Source organism: Choloepus didactylus, chromosome 10 (genome assembly GCF_015220235.1).
Source record: "Choloepus didactylus isolate mChoDid1 chromosome 10, mChoDid1.pri, whole genome shotgun sequence".
NCBI lineage: Eukaryota > Metazoa > Chordata > Mammalia > Pilosa > Megalonychidae > Choloepus > Choloepus didactylus.
The window spans coordinates 69,654,899-69,675,175 of record NC_051316.1 but is presented as its reverse complement, the minus strand read 5'-3'; the positions used below and the strand labels follow the sequence as shown (position 1 = coordinate 69,675,175).

The 20,277-nt window shown below is 36.7% G+C and overlaps 1 protein-coding gene and 1 pseudogene across 1 annotated transcript in view; one reads left to right on the top strand and one right to left on the bottom strand.

The window, feature by feature from the left end:
- The window catches only part of FOCAD (focadhesin), a 341,517-nt gene that overhangs the window by 185,737 nt on the left and 135,503 nt on the right, over positions 1-20,277 (bottom strand). The gene's annotated exons all lie outside the window — the stretch shown is intronic.
- Positions 4,492-20,145, top strand: LOC119505067 (annotated as a pseudogene).

The window sequence follows — 20,277 nt, the reverse complement described above, 5'->3', positions numbered from 1 at the left end:
TAAAATATTCTCTGACAAACAGACAATGACCGAGTTTGTGAACAAGAAACCTGCACTACAGGGAACACTAAAGGAAGCACCGCAGACAGAAAAGAAAAGACAGGAGTGAGAGGTTTGGAAAACAATTTTGGGAGATAGTAGCACAGCAACGTAAGTACACTGAACAAAGATGACTGTGAATATGGTTGAAAGAGGAAGGCTGGGATCATGTGGGACACCAGAACAAAAGACGAACGATAAAGACTGGGACTGTGTAACTCAGGGAAACCTAGGATGCTAAACGACTGTAATAAAAGGTACAAATATGTTTTTACATGAGGTAGAACAAATGAATGTCAACATTGCAAGGTGTTAAAAATAGGGTGGGATTGGGGGGAAAATACAATCAATGCAAACTAGAGACTAGAATTAACAGAAACATTGTATTATGCTTCCTTTAATGTAACAAAAGCAATATACCAAAACTAAATGCATATGGGGGGGTGGGCAATAGGGGAAGGGTATGGGATTCAAGGCATTGGTGATGTTGTTTGACTCTTTATTCTACTTTAGGTTAATGCTATCTTTCCTTTTGTCACCTTCAAGCTATCAAGTTTTTTGTTTATTTGTTTTTCTCTCTTTCTCTTGCCTTTTTCTTTTGCCTCTCTGCCTTCTTTGACTCTTCCTCCGTCTCTGTGGAAGAAAAGTCCTTATATAGAGAGTGGTGATGGTGCTCAATACATAAATACGTGACTATACGGGGAACCAACAATTGTTTACTTAGGACGGAATGTATAGTGTTTGAACAAAACCGTCTTAAAAGAAATGGGTTGATGAAGAAACCCTGAGGGCACTATATTGAGTGAAATAAGACAGACACATAAAGGCAAATATTGCAGGGTCTCACTGATACGAACTAATTACAATATGTAAACTCATAGACATGAAGTATAAGTTACCAGGATATAGAATGAGGCTAAAGAATGGGGAGCAGTTGCTTATTATGAGCAGAATGTTCAACTAGGGTGGACTTAAATATTTGGAAATGGACGGGGTGATGGTAGCATGTTGTGAGAATAACTAATAGTGCTAAAAGGTGTGTGAAGGTGGTGGAAAGGGTAAGCTCAGAGTCACGCATGTCACCAGAAGGAAAGTTGGAGGTTAAAAGATGGGACTGTATAAAACAGTGAATCTTGTGGTGGACAATGTCTGTGATTAACTATACAAATATTAGAAATCTCTCTCATGAACTCAGAACAAATGTATGTCACTATATCTAGAGGTTAATAATAGAGAGGCATATAGGGAAAAAAATATGCCTGTTGCAAACTATCTACTACAGTTAGTAGTATTTTAACATTCTTTCAACAGTAACAAATGTACTATACGAAAACTATGAATCAATAATGGGGGGGCGTGGTTAGGCATATGGGAGCATGTGAGTTTCCTTTTTTTTTGTCTTTGTTTCTTTTCTGGAGTAGTGAAAATGTTCTAAAAATTGAAAACAAAATAATTGTGTTGATTGATTGTACACTTTAGACCTTTGGATAGTTGTATGGTATCTGAACAATCTCAATTAAAAAAAAAATGAAGCTATGTAGTAGCAGCAAATATAACCATAGATAAACATAATAGAAAGTAAAATACTATAAATGCCCAACAAGAGCAAAAACACGTAAATGCCAACAGTGCTGAACTTTACCAGGGCCCTGAGGGCCTGGAAAACAGTGTAGGTTAAGAAATCCTCTACCCACTGTGTTACTGGTCAAGACTTTAACTTCTCTTTAGCTTTACTAAACTTCAGACAGGCTTCCCCTTGTCCTTAGGCCCCAACCTTCTACATATTGGCCCTTACAAAGTCCAGATAGAACACGTTCCACCTGGCCTCAACAACAAACTCGGGAGATAACATCATGTCACTGACCCACCCTCTTGCTTAACTTCCCTTAATGTCCTCCAGTATTTTTCCATTAGCTTAGTCCCGTTCTTAACCTCCTTACCCTTTACTTTTAGGAAGTTGAGTTCAAATTTCACTCTGACTTCTTTCCCCTATTGCAGTAGTCCCTTTCCCTCTTGTAGTAACTCTTTATCAAATAAAGTCTCTCTTTACCAAGTATGGATTTGAACTTTTGATCTTTTTTTCTTTGGCAATATAAAGAAGGGAAGACTAAATCCAGATGGGAATACTGGAAAAGACTTCTTGGAAAAAGGGAACCTTTGTCTATAAAATTCTACCTTCATTGTAAAAGAATGATAAATTAATATTTCTTTTTCTCTCCACAATTTTCAGGCCTAATTGTCCATTTGCATCAGAAACGCAAACCTGTGAAATAATTAAGGCCGTCACAAAGATTAAGACACCAAAACATTCATCATAATTATGGTTTATAATTGTGAAAAAAAAAAAAAAAAAAAAACTGAAAAAAAAACGAAGTAACCCCCAACAGGAAATTCATTAACTATATTACAAACTATATGCTCATTCAATTAGATGTCAGAAGTGGACTTATTCACATGAGATGGTGCTGGTGATAAACTGCTGACTGAAAAACGAGGTTACAAAACAACAGTATAGCATGATACTTTTTTCATTATATATACACCATAGTTGTTTCTCTGGCTTATAAGTGATTTTTCTTTTTTTCTTTTTTCTCACCCATAATTTCTGACTTTCCTGCCATATACACATACTACTTGAGTCATTTTTAAAGGAAATTTATACCCACTTCATGAATTTGATCTTTAGTCATCTTCCTATTATTAAAATTAATTTTATTTGATTCCCCACTTCCATACAGCTTACATAAACGTTTTATTTTTATATGACATTTAAAATTACTGTATTTATAAATGACATTTGGTGAAGTGACCATTCTTTGTTAAGAACTGACATTTATGTTTTTCTATCCACCAACCTAAATGAACATTTGTTTTAGAAGGAAACTTGGAAGTTTACTATAGTTCTTCTTATGCTAGAAAATGGAACCAAACCTCTTTTTGCACACCAAACCTCTTTTACCATTATGTTAGGGAAAGCTAATATAATTTCAAAGATTTTTCTGCACAGTTTATTGCCAGGCATGATTATTCTCCTCCTTCCCCAAAGTATAAGCCAGGAATTAGCAATTATTTCTGTCACATCAACTAAATACATGGCAGTGGCAACTATACAATCCATAAACAAACACCAGTAAATAATATTGCACAATGCAGGGAAAAAGTCTAAGTAAATGGTCTGAAGAGCTTTCTGTTCTCTAATAAATTAATAGACAAATGAGATTATGAGAGTTTATATTGAACATGCTACAACATGGCTGAACTTTAAAAACATTATGCCAAGAGAAAGAAGAGCTAGTCATAAAGCAAACACATACTGTATGATTCCATTTATTTGAGATGTCTAGATTAGGCAAATTTATAGTGACAGAAAGTACATTAGTGGTTGCCTAGGGCTGCAGGGGGTAGGATGGAGGAATGAGGGATGAAGGCTAAGGGAAGCAGGGTTTCTTTGCAGGGTGATATAAATGTTCTAAAATTGAACGTGGTGATGGATGAATTGTATGGCATGTGAATTATATTTCAAAAAAATTGTTTTAAATAAAGAATTAAGATTTAGCATGGTCCTATATGACACCAGGGAACAGATGTTTTGACTTCAGAGAACATACATTCAAACTTTGTGCCACTAACTAGCTGTGTGACCTTCTTATTCATCTGCAAAATGAGGCTGATATTAATACCAACCTCACAGCTACTGTGAGAATGCTTGTAAAAGGACAACATAGTATTTACAAAGGGGTGAGCATTCAACAAACGTTTGCTTTTAGAATCAGTATTAAGATCACATTCTGTTTTTAATTCTTTAACTTGTTCTTAATTTAATTTAATTATTTAACTTGTTTTCAATTCTTTAACTTGACCAGACTTTGGACACCAACCATTGTCAGAACTAGGATGGCTGTACTTCAGCAACATTCAACTTCCATGGCCACCATTCAACTTTCTACATCAATCTACATCTTTACTGGGGTCTGATAAGTAGTGATACCTTGGGTATTCATCCAACAGTGCCAGCTGTACTTCCAATGGAATATTGTTTAGGGAAGTCTCCCAGGCCAGGTATAAGAAGTAAAGAGATTATAAAAGCTCTCCTTTTCCTTCATTCTCTTTTATTTTCACTCATGTGTAGTAGTCTTTTGGCTGCTAAAACAGTTTGGGGTAAAGCTAACAAAGTTTAGGGAAAGGAAAAAGGAAGGCCCAGGCAGCTGGTTGCACCCACCTAGAGCATCTCTGGTTTAACCTAAGGAAGGAAAATAAAGGAGTTCTGTGTTTCTTTTGACTCTATGCAGCCTAACCACCAGGGAAAGAAAGGAGGTAAGACTGGATAGAAACTCTACATAGGAATAAAGATTATGTATTTGTCTGCAGTGGTTTTGAGTTTCAACACTCAGAAACCTAGGTATAGCCACAGATGTCTGCACATGAGACTGAGGGGGAGAGCTCTCTAACACAATGACTGAAATAGCCATGTTCCGGCCTGGAATCCCTGAGGGGAGCCCAGAAGTGTCTACTTGGGTGAAGAAGATGTCTGAGGCCTTCCCACCACCACACCCACACTACAAGCAAGTTCATGTAAATTTCCAATGCAAAAAGTTGAAATTTCCTTGTATTTTCATTTATTTCAGGCTATTAGATAGTTTAACCTCAGGAAATTGTCTCATATCCTACTGATGTTAGCATTTGCACAGGACTCACATTTAGTACATAACTGAAAGAATCAGGAATTTAGTGCCAATGGACAGCCATGTTTTCCAAAAAAATATCAAGACGCATGTGAAACATTTATGGATTATATAGAAGAGAGCCTGTAGGTAGAAGTTCAAAATGGAGAACTCTTTATGGATGATAATTAGGTAAATTATCCTAAGGAAGAAATTTGAGACGTGTACTAAGAGTTAGTGCTAAGGATAATCATCACAGCACAGTAGATGATAGTAAAAAATTGAAAACAAATAAAAGAAGTATCATCACTAGGGGATTGGTAAAAGTATAATACATGCACACAATGAAATACCATGTAGTCATTAATATGATAATGTGTATACAAATTCTCAGAAAAAAGATATATATACGCTAAGAAGAAAATCAGGTTATACTAAACAATATGCTTAGTGTATTTTTTAAAGTATCTGAAGACACACATAACGAACAGATAAAGATGTAAAACAGTATACAGCAAATTATTATTCGTGGTTATCTTTAATAGTGCATTCAAATCCCAACGTTACTTCTTAGCTCCACTCCCTTGGAAAATTACTTATACTCTGTAAACCTTAGCTCTTTCACACATAAAGTAGGACAATACCACCAAACTCACAGATATGTTGTGACAGTGTCATGCAGGAACACAACAGGCATTCAATGAATGAATTATTTGTATTCCTGGTTTTGTAGTTGTGATGTAATGATATTTGCTCCTAAACTACTAATTAAAGACAATTCCTCTAAGTGAATAAAATATCTTACTTTCTTTATAGCCAGGTCCTTATTACTTCAAAGTATTTCTAAATCATATAATAATACAAAAACTGAGAAAAAAATCATCTTAAGCAGACCTCTTTATCATGATAGTTTGTTACGGTACCTTTGCAAGACATCTGAGAGCATCTCCTAAATCAGTGACCTATAAACATGCTTGCTTTGTAAATTCCCACTACTGAAAAAAACTGAGTACACCTGCAAGCATGTACACTTACTTATATGTTATATACATGAACTATAGGTAAGAAAATATTAGACAAAGTAAGAAAGTCCTACTTAAAGACCTCTGAGTTCAAAAACCTTTGAACTTCCATGTGGTACAAATATTTTTCAGGGACATACCCAATCTCAGCACAAAATATTGTAAATAATATAATTTACCAATAAGCACATGAAAAGATGCTCAATATCATAAGTCATTAGGAAAATGCAAATGAAAACCACAATGAGATACTACATGCTAGGATGGCCATAATAAAAAAGACAGACAATAACATGTTTTGGCGAGAATGTGGAGAAATTAGAACTCTTGTGCATTGCTGATAAGAATATAAAATGGTGCAATTACTTTGAAAAACAGTTTGGCAGTTCCTCCAAAAGTTCAACATAGAGTTACTATATGACCTAGAAAATCCACTCCTGGGTATATTCCCAGGAAAACTGAAAACATATGTCCACGCAAAAACTTGTACATGAATATTCACAGAAGCATTATTAACAACAGCCAAAACATGGAAACAACCCAAATATCATCAATGGATAAATGGATAAACAAAGTGTGGTATATCGATACAATGGAATATTATTCAGCCATAAAAAGGAATGAAATCCTGATGCATGTGACAACATGAATGAACCCTGAGAACACTGCACTGAGTGGAAGAAGCCAGGCACAAAAGGCCATATAGTGTATGATTTAATTTATATGAAATTTCCAGAATAGTCAAATCCACAGAGACAAAAAGTAAATCAGTGGTTGCCAAGAGATGCAGGAAGGGGAATTGAGAGTGACTGCGAATGGATATAGGATTTCTTTTTGGAGTTGGATTAGTTTCTTGTGGCTGCTTTAACAAATTAGCACGAATTTAGGGACTTAAAATTTATTCTCCTACCATTTTGGAGGAGAGAAATTCAAAATGATTCTCAAGGGCTAAAATTAAGGTTCCTTTTAGAGACTCCAGGGAAGAATACATTCCCGTGCCTTTTCTAGCTTCTAGAAGCTGCCTTCATTCCTTGGTTCGTGACCCCTTTCCTCACACCACATCACCTTTACTCCCTCTACTTCCATCATCACATCACCTTTTTCCTCTTCTCTAATCAAATGTCTCCCCTGTCCCTTTGTTTTGCATTTAGGGCCTACCCAAATAATCCAGGATAATCTCCCCATTTTAAAACCCTTAACTTAATCATATATGCAAAGTCCCTTTTGCCATGTAGGGTAATAGTCACAGGTTCCAGGGATTAGGACGTGTGCATCATTGAGAAAAAAAAAAAGAGACTATTGTCAGAAAATAAAGCTATCACATGGTTTTAAAAAAAAAAAAAAGACAAGCATTTAGTAAAAAAAAAGACAAGCATTTAGTATGAAGTTATGTTTAGGTATAACATGAAGGAATGAAGAAATTCCATAAAGTCAAGGTCAACAGATAATAAATCTTACATGAATCCATACCTGGATTCAGCATGGCTAATAAAATATTGGAACTAAAAATATATATATACATACACACACACACATATCACATAAATTCTTTTAAGTGATATGCATAAACTGCAATAGACTGGCATAGTCTAACAAAGGAGAGATGGTGCTACAACCATTCTTTACTGTGGACTTCCATTTTTCCTTCAGGTAACACTGCAGGTAACACATGATCATTCAATGTTAAGTCCAAGTAAGGAAACCACCAATCGATATGCCAAATGTTAATAAAGTTTAATTTTTCTCTTTATAAGATAAAAGATAAATAAAAGATAAATTTTAAAAAATTCTAATATTTTTTTCTATTACTTACAGATGGGTTTACACACAAGCCATTTTAAAGAGCGCTGCTCATGACAGCTGGGGAGCTCATTAGAAAACAGAGAGCTTGGGCTTCATCTCTAGAAATTCTGGTTCAGTAGCCCAAGTTATCAGCAAACTTTTGAAGGCCCTCCACAGCACACTAGAAATCATAACCATTAATTTTTCTAAGTCCATAACTTTGATAGAGTAGCTGAGCCAAGTAAGAGGAAATACACTTCGATTGAAGTTACAAGTGTTAACATAAATGAAACAGGGTCAATGACATACTTTTTTGGATCTGTATTGCTAATATTTAAGATCAAAGTCATATGACCCAGTGAATCGCTTAAGCAAGTAAGTTGTTCATATGACCATTTATATTAATTAGTAAAGGCAGTGCGCCATGGCTTTGAAACAAAAGGAATGATATCTCAGAAAATATCTTCCTCATTCTGCAGAATTTAGTACCTAGGGCATAATACATATGTCCATGCTATTGTGAGAATTAAACCCAGCATTTATTAAAGTCCAAAACCAGACAATAAGGCCTATATGGTATAAAATTATCTAAATCAGAAAAGATAACTATCACTCACTCAAAAGATGAAAAAGGCCTTAGAGTGACATCCACCTAATAGTATAGACCACAAACATAAAGAAATCCTTCCTTGTCATCTATAAAAGTTCTCTTTAACTTGAAAAACAAAACAACTTTTAAAAGAAAAAATTTATTGCTTTCTTTAAATACTATTTCAGGATGTACATGCATGCTAGAGAGGCATTCTAAGTAATTCTGTACCTATGCAAAGACTTATCAAAGTCCTGCTGGCTTAATTCAAAATATCTCTTAAGCAAGTTAATGTACTTTCGTCAGCATCTACAATATATGTAACTTTAGTCATCTAATCAAGGAAAATCTATTAGGAAAAACCAGTGTTTTCAAAAATGAGTCTCTTAGTGATATTTTATTCTAGGCAAGGAGAGGATGAGAGACTCCTTTTTTATCAACTCTTTAGAGATGAGTGTGAACACCACAGATAGCAATTCCATTTCTGATAAAAATTTAATTCTAGATCACTTAAGGGTATTTGCTGACAAAACTGTTTTTAAAAATACTCCCGCTAATTTCTTAGAAGGTACCAAAATGTTGCTTTCAATCATATCTCAACATCCAAAAGCCTTTCAAAATATCAATGCCATTTAGTCTACTGCCCTCCTTCAGTGATTCCCTCTCCATGTCCCACATCCCCATTTACCCCCCAAAGAAAAACCCACTTCTTGTATAAGCTTAAACCAATATATTTTATTCACTGGAATGGCAGAATGGCACACAATTAGCATCATTTTAGACATGCTGTTATTTCCAGCTCAGTGGCATTTATTCAGATGAGCACAATTTGCAACCACTGAGCCAAGCTCCTCTGATGTTAACTGGCATCATTAAAACCGACCCAGTGTCCAATTCGTTTGATCTTCTAAAGAATGCCCTTGGTCTGTGACTGAGAGCCGGAAACTCACGGCTGGACACTGTGAACAGTGTTCATGTTCAGTCACAGACAACGCACATCAGCTAATAATCCTCACAGACCATGATTCCAATTCAACTGAGAAAACTTTTCATAATAAAATTCTTTAAATACAAAATAAACAAAAAACTGGATTAAAATAAAGCATGGGGGGTAGAAGCCCAAGGAATTCCTAACTGTCATAATTTTGAAAGTTGAGATTCCAAAGTTTCAGAATGTAGTGTCTTAAGGGATCATAACAAATTTGGGAACAGTAAAGGATAGATAACAGAGAAAAGGAGAGTGAAGGATAGAAACCAAAGCAGAAAGGGGTAAAATTTCAGGATCTCAATTTACAATTTTCCTATTAATCAGTTTTGATATAGCACTCAACGTCACATGATTTCCAAATATTTTCTTTAAAAAAAAAAAGAGCCAATTAAAGAATAGTGAAGAGCCAAATTCTTTTCTCTTTAAAGGAAAAAAACAGTATTTTTATTTCCACATATTTCACATATGGCTTATGAATGCTGGATAGTATTCCAATATATGAACATACCACAGCAAGGCAAATCTTTATTTTGAAAATGAAAAACCATACTTAAAAATCTACTTGCAAAGTGACAAAGTAAATGTTATAATATCCATAAATGTATAATACAAGACAAGTTCCTGCTGTCCTTTTAAAGTTAAAAATAAGTCCAAACTACAATTTTCAATTGCAAAGAGTCATTGTATAGTAAATAAAAAAGCTCAGCATGGAAATAGATTCAACAAATATACAAAAAGTGTTTTCATGCCCAGGAAGAACATGAAGGCATCAAAAAAAAACATGCCCCAACTAAAAATAACCTAGAGTTCAGTTCAAAAAGACCAACAAATTCATTCTCTAATGCATAGCAAATTAAGCTTAATGAACTCCTCTGCAAGGTTGGACAAGCAATCCACCTTTTAAAAGTCCCCACAAATAAAACACAAGAACAATAAAAGAGGTTCCAGAGTATAATAAATACTGAATCTACAGTAAGTGACAGAATCCTTACTGTACACAGCTGGGAAAACCTGCTGTGGGACAATGGATCACATTTCCATATTAAATTATATTTATCACACTAAAAAAATGCTTAAACAAAATACTGCATTTCTATTGGCCACTTTTACACCACACTAACTCCCTAAAACCTTCTAAACCTGCTGAGTCCCATTGAAAATCTCTCACCCCATGGTGCTCCGAAGTAGCCGCTAGACAAAGGTTGGGATGACGGGAGAGGGCAGAGACAACTACCTTCCCCCTTGACTTCAGGAAATAAATAAATGAAAGAGGATAGAATAGCCAAAACATAACCTTGGCACAGGGTATTTCCAGGGAAATCACTGCTGTGACAAACGGCCTGAAATGAACTCTTGCAGCGGTCAAGAATCCCCAGGAAAGGCCCTTCCCCTCCATATCTATTGCTCAATTGTACAATACTCTGCTTTGAAAATATAACACCCTCTTGGAACTAGGCAAGATGAAAGAGCTTTTCTTCATGATCCTGCAACGCCTATTAATTTTTGCTACAACAGACTCACAGCTGATTAAGAAAACAGAGGGCTAGCTAACACTGCTTCACATTCCCATCTCAAATCTTAAGACAGAAAATGTTAAAAGTGAATAAGCCCCAAGTTTGGGCAATTTATTTAGACTAAAAGTTCTTTTCCTCTTTGAAGCATCAGTAGCAATAATACTTGACTCTTATACAGTTACAGCATTATCTTCCAGAAATATTATGACTCATTCACAGCTCCTCAGAGCACAGGTTGAGAAATCAATGGATGAAGGAGTAAAACTTATACTATCCTCAAAGTCCATTCACATTTTTATCACATTTGTTAAAGTAACATAGAGTGGGAAAAGCAAGAGAATTACAGTCAAACCAAAAAGCAATCAAATCTCCATGTTACCACATAATTTCTGGATATGTTACTTAGACTTTTGGACTTATCAGTAAATATCAGGTTATTGTGAGGTTTTATACAGGGCATAATGTATGACAATGGACAAACTTTAGTAACTGGCATAGAAAAATGTAGTTTTTATAGTTTTGTTTTATTGAAGTATGGCACACAACAAAAAAAGTACAGATGCCATGTGTACAGCCTGATCTATTTTGACAAATGCATACACCCATGTAACTACCACCCCAATCAAGGTACACACCATGGAAATATAATGTGACCCACATATGCAATTTAAAATTTTCTAGTAACCACATTTTTAAAAAGTAAAAAGAAGCAGGTGAAATTAATTTTAATATTATATACTATTTAATCCAATATCCAAAATATTATTTTAATTTGTAATAAATTTTTAAAATTTTATCAATGGGATTTTTATTTTTTATTTTTTGGTACTAAGGCTTTGATCTGCTCTATAGCTTACACTTAGAGCACCTCACAATTAGGATCAACCATAATTCAAGTGCTCAATAGTCACATGTAGGTAATGACTATCATATTAAACAGTGTTTTCTGTGTTCTGTTCATAAAATCTTTGCCTACTCAATGGTCACAAAGTTTGCTACCTATTGGAACTGTCTAGGCATCATTAAAAAATACTGACACCTGGCTCCCAGTTAGTATGAAGTGCAACCTGGGTATCAGGACATTTAAAAGCATCACTAGTAATTCTAAGAGAAGTTTGGGAACCAGTGGCCTAATCTCAGGCTGCAAAGGCATTCTCCTGTTTCATTTTAGGAGTTTATAGTTTTAGTTCTTGCCATTATAATTTTTTTTAACCTGGGATTAAGACCCAGCTATTCTATTAACAAGCTTATACAATTCTTATCACCTCTCCCTGTCATTTTCTTAGTCTTAAAAGGGGGAATACAACAACCTGCTTCAGAAAGGGCTTGGGAAGATTGAAAGGAGAGTCATGACGAAAACAAACTGAGATCACTTATCTGATTGTTTTTAAAACTAAAATAAGGGACACAACATCCAAGGTCTTTCTGCGTGAGCCAGATGATGTAAATCTAGAAGCCAAGGGGACTGCAGCAAATTAGATAGTACTACTCATCTAAAGGAAGCTGCTAATTGCTACTTACACCAAGTAATTACTTTGGGTGGGAAAGCAAGCCAGGTACTACAAGATCTTTCTTTCTTATCAAGCGGGTGGATATCTGTATTTCTATTTTTAATTAACATTAGCAATTAATTTAAAAATATTAATCTAATAATACTCAAATAAATAGGCCATAAGTTTTCAAACTCTGATTTGTATAAATGCTACATGTTAGTGGTTTTTATATGAGGACATGCATCTTTAATATGATAAGCATTAAACCATTCAGGAATATTTTTGATTACTGCTCAAAGATGGCACCTATTAAAGCAAGGGATGGCAATCTACCAAAGGTAGACTATGAAATGATCTTGAGTGGTAAAGCAACAATGCCCCAGAGAAAGAAATTACTGCTTAGAGCATCTCCCCTTTCCTCTTTCCTGGCAATCCACCTAAACAGCAGAATATATGCTATTTATTCTTATCCTTAAATGCCTAATCCACATCATCTAGAGAATTAAGATAACAGGTAATAATGTTTCAGTGGCGATGCCTGTCTAGGAGTATTTGCATTACTTGGGGCCAGCAACAGATAGCTATAGATTGATGTGAATGTAAAGTAATACAGTTGCTTTGGAAAACAGTCTGGCAGATCCTCAAACAATTAAACATCGAGTTACCATAACAAACCAGCAATTCCACTCCTAGGTATATACAAAGAAGCATGTGTATTCATGTACACAAAACCTTGTACATGAATGTTCATAGCAGCATTGTTAACAACAGCCAAAAAGTGGAAACAATCAAATGTTCACTAACTGATGAATGGATAAATAAAATGTGGTATTATACATATCATGAAGTATTATTTGGCAATAAAAAGAAATGCAGTACTGATACATGCTACAACATGGCTGAACCTTCAAAACATTATGCCAGGTGAACAAAGCCAGCCCAAAAGACCACATATGATTCCATTTAAATGAAATGTCCAGAATAGGCAAGTCCGTAGAGACAAAAAGTAGATTAGTGGTTGACTAGGGCTACAGGGACGGAGGAATTGGGAAGTGGTGACTAAGGGGTATGGGTTTCTTCTGGGGGTAATGATAATGTGCCAAAATTGATAGTAATGATTATAGCATAACTCTGTGAATATACGAAAAACCACTTAACTGTATACTTTTAAACGGGTTAATTTTATGTTATGTGAATTATATCTCAATAAAGCTGTTTGTAAAAAAGGGAGAATATTGCTTCTCCAAGCCATACCTCTATATTAAAAGTAGGAAAATGGGGTGGGGGTGGGGGGCAAAAAAACTGAAATGAGAAAGCTGGAGAAGAAAGAACAAAAGGAGAATGCAGGAATATTAATTATTTTCCTTTGAAAATGGCAAGCCCTTGGCTTAAGGATAAAGAAATCTACTTTTTCAATAAGAGAACCTCAGGTCTACTTTCCTTCTCTGCCATATATTAATCATGTTACCTTGAGAAAGTTTCTCTTTTCTGATTCCAAACTGCCAAACTACATCTTCATCTTTACCTTCAGCCAAGATTCTCAGAACTTTCTCTCTCCATTTTATTGTTTGGCAAAGCAATGCCAAAGAAACCCACAATGCAAACACAATGTTCACCTTGACAGAGTTGGCATTTACATGGACTCCGTCCTTTTTCTCTTTCATTGGTAACCATAATAAATGATTAAGCAGCATTAATAGTAAACTTAATCTGACCCTACCAAAGGACAAAATGAATTTCATGATTATGACTTTTAAAAGTGAAAGAAAGAGTTCTCATCAACCTTAAGAAAAAGAGTTCTACTTATTATACATCGCAAGGAAGGGAAAGCTCTTCAAAATCCAATTTTGGTTGGCATTCCAACTGAAGTGTTGTCTTAAGGTAAGGGCATTCAATTTATTCATTTACCCTTATTATTCCTTTCATTGTTCTAGGCTGTCTTTCTATATTCCTAATAATATTTGATAGTCAAATCACTACCAACAGCTGCTAGGAAAAAGATTTATATCTATGCTGAAAATTTTCATTCTTGAACTTTGGCTGCCATCAATGCTTCACCCATGATATCAATTAGAAGACAGAATAAATGGCCTCACAGAATGCATGCTGGCTGCTATAAATAACATGCTGGTCAAAAACCAAAAGATTAGCCCAAAATCAGTACATGTGGCCTAGCAAGAGCGGCTGAATTGAATATACTTACAACTTTTAACACACATCCTAGGACGTAACAGCAGCAACTTCACAAAAATAATGAACACACACAAAAAGCTTGGAAAGCATTAAATAAAACAGAAAGATAGATAACTACCATGAAGGCTCATCAAGTGGGAATAGATTATTTCTACTTATTTAGAAGAACATAAAGTTATTCATTATCAAACATAAAAAAAAGAACATTTTTATTACCAAAATTAACAGTGACGCAGTCAGTTTCAACAAATTCCACAACTCGGGAAATTTATATCTATTAAAAAAAAAACATTATAAATAACACTATTCACCTCCAGTATGCAACAATAAAATAGCAGGTTTACCCTCTAGACAAGAAAGACAAGTGTAAAATAAGGGATTAGGAAATAAGCATTCTTTATAATAAATTGAAGCTAAATGATTGTTGGAATACTTTATTATTTATTAATGTCCACCTTGTTACAAAAAGGATCTTAAGGGGGCTAACAGCTGTTGTTAAGAAGACAATATATTGAATTATTTCATTTGCGATATTTCAGTTGAAGTTCCTTAAAAGTGAGTTTTGATAAAAATATTAAAGAAGATTTGGATTTCATAAAGTTAGAAGAGAGAGTGGGGGTGGGCGACACAAGAGGAAAGAGAAATGCATTTAACAAAGTAAACAAAAGAATATTGAGGTATCCAAATAATAGATAGGCTTTGTTAAATAAAATACCTAGACATGATGTTTCAATTCCTTTAGAGGATAAAGGGATGTGAGAAGCAAGGTAATATGGTATAACAGTGAGTTCAAAATTGCTTTGGTGGGTAGTGGTTTAGATTGGAGGAATGGATTTGGAGCTAAGTATTCCACAATCCCAAATGGTATCCTATAAGTATACAAAGAAATAGCAATAGCTTCCACAGTGAAAGGATAGGATACCATTTGGAGGAAGAAATTCAGTCACTATCATATATCATGTGAGATTTAGGGAGAAGATCAAAGTACTTTCCAGAATTTCCTTGATGGTATTGACTTATCTGATTGCGTACCAATTTGTCAGAAGAAAGTTTAATGTTAAAAGAATACCTGTGTGGCAGACATTACACTGGTCTTTTAAATATATATAGTCTCATTTTATCCACATTTGAAGAAATGGAGGCTCAGAAAGGTTAAGTAAATTACTCAAGACACACAGCTAATAACTAGTATATCAATTCCCACTACTGCCTAAAAACAAAGCTCATTATGCATTCTACAACATCAAGCACCATTTTTCATATCTCCAGTACTAACCGTAATTAATGATGAAGTCTTAGAGAAATGGAATGAGGAAAGTCAGTGCTATACTCAAGAGCACTTGTTATGAATTATTACATATCTTAGAGACTATAGAACCTTACATTATTAGCTGAGGACAGGTGGAGAAAACAATAGAATTATAGAAAAAATATAATTTGGGATAAAATTATTCTCAGAAATAAGTTGATCCCTGTTTGGAAAAAAAATAATGAAAAGGAAATACTATATAATGGTAACAATGGCCACATTTGGGAGGTGAAAGTATGGAATTCTTTCTTCTTTCAAAGTTTACATTAAAAACTGGTTTAAAAATAAGATTTAGAATTATTTATTATGAAAGCAATATAATTATTAAAGTAACACTTTTCAATTCCAGAAGACTGATTGAAGCAATAAAAACAAAAGTTTTTATGTGTAGTGTTCCCCTGCTGTGCCATGAAGTTCCTTTCCAAATACTGGCACATGATCTGAAAGGACTGTCAATAGCACACATCAGTTCCTCAACAGTGATGATGTTCAACGTCTATTAAAATAAGTGTTTACCCAAAAGAACATGAGTTGATTCTCATACCAAGATCTTGAGTAAAATATCTAACCTCTCTTGCTGGTCCATTTTTCTCACTTTAAAAATGTAAAAAAAAAAAACTCTATATTGCAGTATTGTTGAAGAACAGACATGGAAAGTGCTTAACACATGGACATGAGCACGTAAACACTTGATATGGTAGTTGCTTACATCATTATATGATACACTCATCATTATTAACCATAATTAGCCATAACCTTAAGATAAAAGAATTCTATTTAGTTCATCAAGTCAGTCTCATTACTTAAGAACTACAATTGTGTATGTCTGTTCACTGTGTCAAATACTTTGATCAACAAATGTTCTTTGATGTAATTACAACAATTCTCCAAAACAGTAAAGGTTCTCTCTGCTGTGTGTATTTCTGAAAGCAGTCTAAAGTTCAGAAAATTGCTTAAAAGTTTAGTTACCCATCTGTTCCGGTTTGCTAATACTGCCATTATTAGCTTTTATAAAGGATTAGCTTTTATAAAGGGGGTTTATTTGGTTACAAATTTACAGTCCTAAGGCCATAAATGTGTCCAAACTAAGGCATCAGCAATAGGGTACCCTCACGGAAGAATGGCTGCTGGCATCCGTTAAACCTCTGTCAACTGGGAAGGCACATGGTTGGCATCTGCTCTGGGGTTCTGGTTTCACATGGCTTTCTCCCAGGATGTTTCTCTGTAAGCGTCTGGGAGTGTTCTCTTAGTTTCTCCCAGGCAAACTCTGGGCTAGCAAAAGTCTGCTTTCAATGCCCATCTCCAAAATGTCTCTCAGCTGCAGCACTGAGCTACTTCTGTCTGAGTTCTTATAGGGCTCCAGTGATTTAATTAAGACCCACAATGAATGGGTGGGGTAACACCTCCATAGAAATAATCTAATCAAAGGTATTACCCACAGTTGGGTGAGTCACATCTCCATGGAAACAATCAGGAGGTCACACCCTAATCAGAAAGATTAATAAATCTGCCCCCACAAGATTGCATTAAAGAATATGACTTTTTCTGGGGGACATAATATATTCAAACCAGCACACCATCCTACCCAATCTGATCACTAAGAGAGAAAGAATCCTTTGCCAATCTTCAAGCCAACAATAATTTTTGCTGGTGACAAAAGTGCCTCTGGCCCATGTCAATATCCCCACCTCATCTGCTTCTAAGCCTCTCTAAGTATAAAACTGAGAAGCAAATAAACTCAAGTTCTCCCATAACCATAAATTTCCCTTATAACTTAACAAAAATAAATAGGAACAGAGGGCTGGCAGCGCAGCGGCAAGCACGAGTGAGTGCGGGGTCAGGGGGGGAGTCTGAGGGCTGGGGTGCAGCAGCGCGGTCCAGCTGTCCACTTGGAGCTGCTACATCGCAGCACGGCGGCTGGGCCGACTCCCCAGCCTCAGGCAGCGGCGGGGGCTGAGTGGGCAGCGCCGGCGGGCAGCGGGGACCCCCTGGCCGGGGACAACAGCGGCTCTAGAGGCAGAGACGGCAGTCCTGGTGGGAGCAGTGGCCGAGGAGAGGGCGCCGGCAGCGGAGGAATAACAATAACCTGGATGCCTGCTGTGCAATTGTCTCTCAGGAGAGTACAAGGTATCTTTATGGTGAAGGAGACTTGAATTTTTCAGATGACTGGAATTTCTGGTCTACACAATCACATGACTTCTCTCAGCTTGGACTTGCAGTCACAGAATATTTACCACCATGGAAGAGAAGAGAATGAATGGAAGTCGGACTCTAATGCACAGCATCAGTGATGGACAACTTCAAGGTGGCTGGTCCAATAATGAACTATTCCAGCAGGACCCACAGACAGCACCAGCTCAAGTTCCTCAAGGTTTTAATGTTTTTGGAATGCCCAGTCCTTCTGGTGCTTCAAACTCAGCACCACATCTTGGATTTCACTTAGGCAGCAAAGGAATATCTAACCTTTCTCAACAAACTCCCAGATTTAATCCCATTATGGTAACTTTAGCCCCAAATATCCAGACTGGTCGTAATACTCCTACATCTTTGCACATCCGTGGTGTCCCTCCACCTGTACTGAACAGTCCACAGGGAAATTTTATCATTACAACTCCTAGTGGTACAGCTCGACAGACACAACAGCATCTGGCTAGGTATCTCAGTCCAATCCCATGAACGCTCAATAAGTCTACCAACCTTCACAATCTGTTCCCTGGACTACCTATCCTACATCTAATCCTCTGCCACATATCTCAACCCAGCAGCCCAGTCAGCAAGGCCACCAGACCTCCCATGTCTACATGCCTATCAGCTCACCTACTATTCCACAGCCACCAACAGTCCATCCACCTGGTAGTTCAGTCTTCTGCCCATGGCTAATATAACATTCAGAATATTTCAACAGGACCTTGGAAAAACCAGATTGAAATTAAACTTGAACCTCCACAAAGAAACAATTCTTCAAAATTGCGTTCCTCCGGACCTCGAACCTCCAGCAGTTCCTCTTCGGTCAATAGCCAGACCTTAAATAGAAATCAGCCAACTGCTTACATAGCTGCCGGCCCCCCAAGGTAATGGAGGTAATGATGAGGTAGTGTCCCATAGTCAACCTAATGATGGTTGGGTTCATGTGTCAACTTGGCTAGGTGGCCTAGCTGTCTGGTCAAGCAGGCACTGGCCTGATGATTGCTGTGAGGATATTTGAGGCTGGTTAATAAACCAACGGGCTGGTTTGTCGGATCATCAGTCAATTGACTGCAGCTGACTGATGACTCATCAAGGGGCGTGCCTTCCACAGTGAGAGAATGCAATTGGCTGGATTTGGTCCGGGTGATCAGTTGGAGGCTTATAAGCTGGACGGTTAGAGAACCTTCACTTCTTCTACGGCTGCTCAGTGAAGCATTTCCTGGAGAGCTCGTCGAAGTTGCCGGTTCGTTTCCTGAGGAGTTCGTCAAAGTTGTTGGTTCGCTTCCCGAGGATTTCGTGGGACGTCTTCCTTGGAGTTGACAGTTTGTTGACGGCTCTGCAGAATTTGGACTCGTGCATGCCCGCAGTTGCGTGAGTCACTTTTACAATTTGATAATCAGAGACATCTCTCATTGATTCTGTTTCCAAGGAGAACCCTAACTAATACAGTCTATATTTCAGCTAATGCCACCACAGGAGATGACCAGGTCATGCAGAATCAGCCCACACTGTTCATATCCACTAACACTGGGGCATCTGCCACCTCCAGGAACATCTGGACAAGTGAGCATGGGCCCTGCCTTTATTCACCACCACCACCCCAAAAGTCGGGTAGTGGGTGCCAACTCTGCGACTTCCCCTCACGTGGTCACGCAGCCCAATACAAAGTTCACTTTCAAGATTACAGTTTCTCCCAACAAACCCCCAAGCAGTCTCTCCAGGTGTGGTGTCCCCTACCTTTGAACTTACAAATCTTCTAAATCATCCTGATCATTATGTAGAAACAGAGAGCGTTCAGCACCTCAAGGACCCTGCTTTAGCACACATGGATAGAATAAGTGAGGCACAGAAACTGAGCATGGGCTCTGAAGACGCTGCCTATACACAAGCTTTGTTGGTACACCAGAAGGCCAGAATGGAACGACTTCAAAGAGAACCTGAGATTCAAAAGAAAAAGTTGGATAAACTAAAATCTGAGGTCAATGAAATGGAAAATAATCTAACTCAAAGGTGCCTGAAAAGATCAAATTCCATTTCCCAGATACCTTCCCTCGAAGAAATGCAGCAGTTGAGAAGTTGTAATAGACAACTCCAGATTGACATTGACTGCTTAACCAAAGAAACTGATATTTTTCAAATCCGAGGACCACATTTTAATCCCAGCGCTATTCATAACTTTTATGACAATATTGGATTTGTAGGTCCTGTGCCACCAAAACCTAAAGATCAAAGGTCTACCATCAAAACACCAAAGAATCAAGACACAGAAGATGATGAGGGAGTTCAGTGGAATTGTACTGCCTGTACTTTTTTGAACCATCCAGCCTTAATCCATTGTGAACAGTGTGAGATGCCAAGGCATTTCTGAGCCAGAAGCCCTATATCTTCTCTAAAACTGCATCTAAAGTTCAAGAAACTAGTCTGTCATCAGGGGAAGAGTTTTACTGCTCCACAAGATTTTGTCAAATTGAAGGTGTGACAAGATGGTGTTGTGCTAATG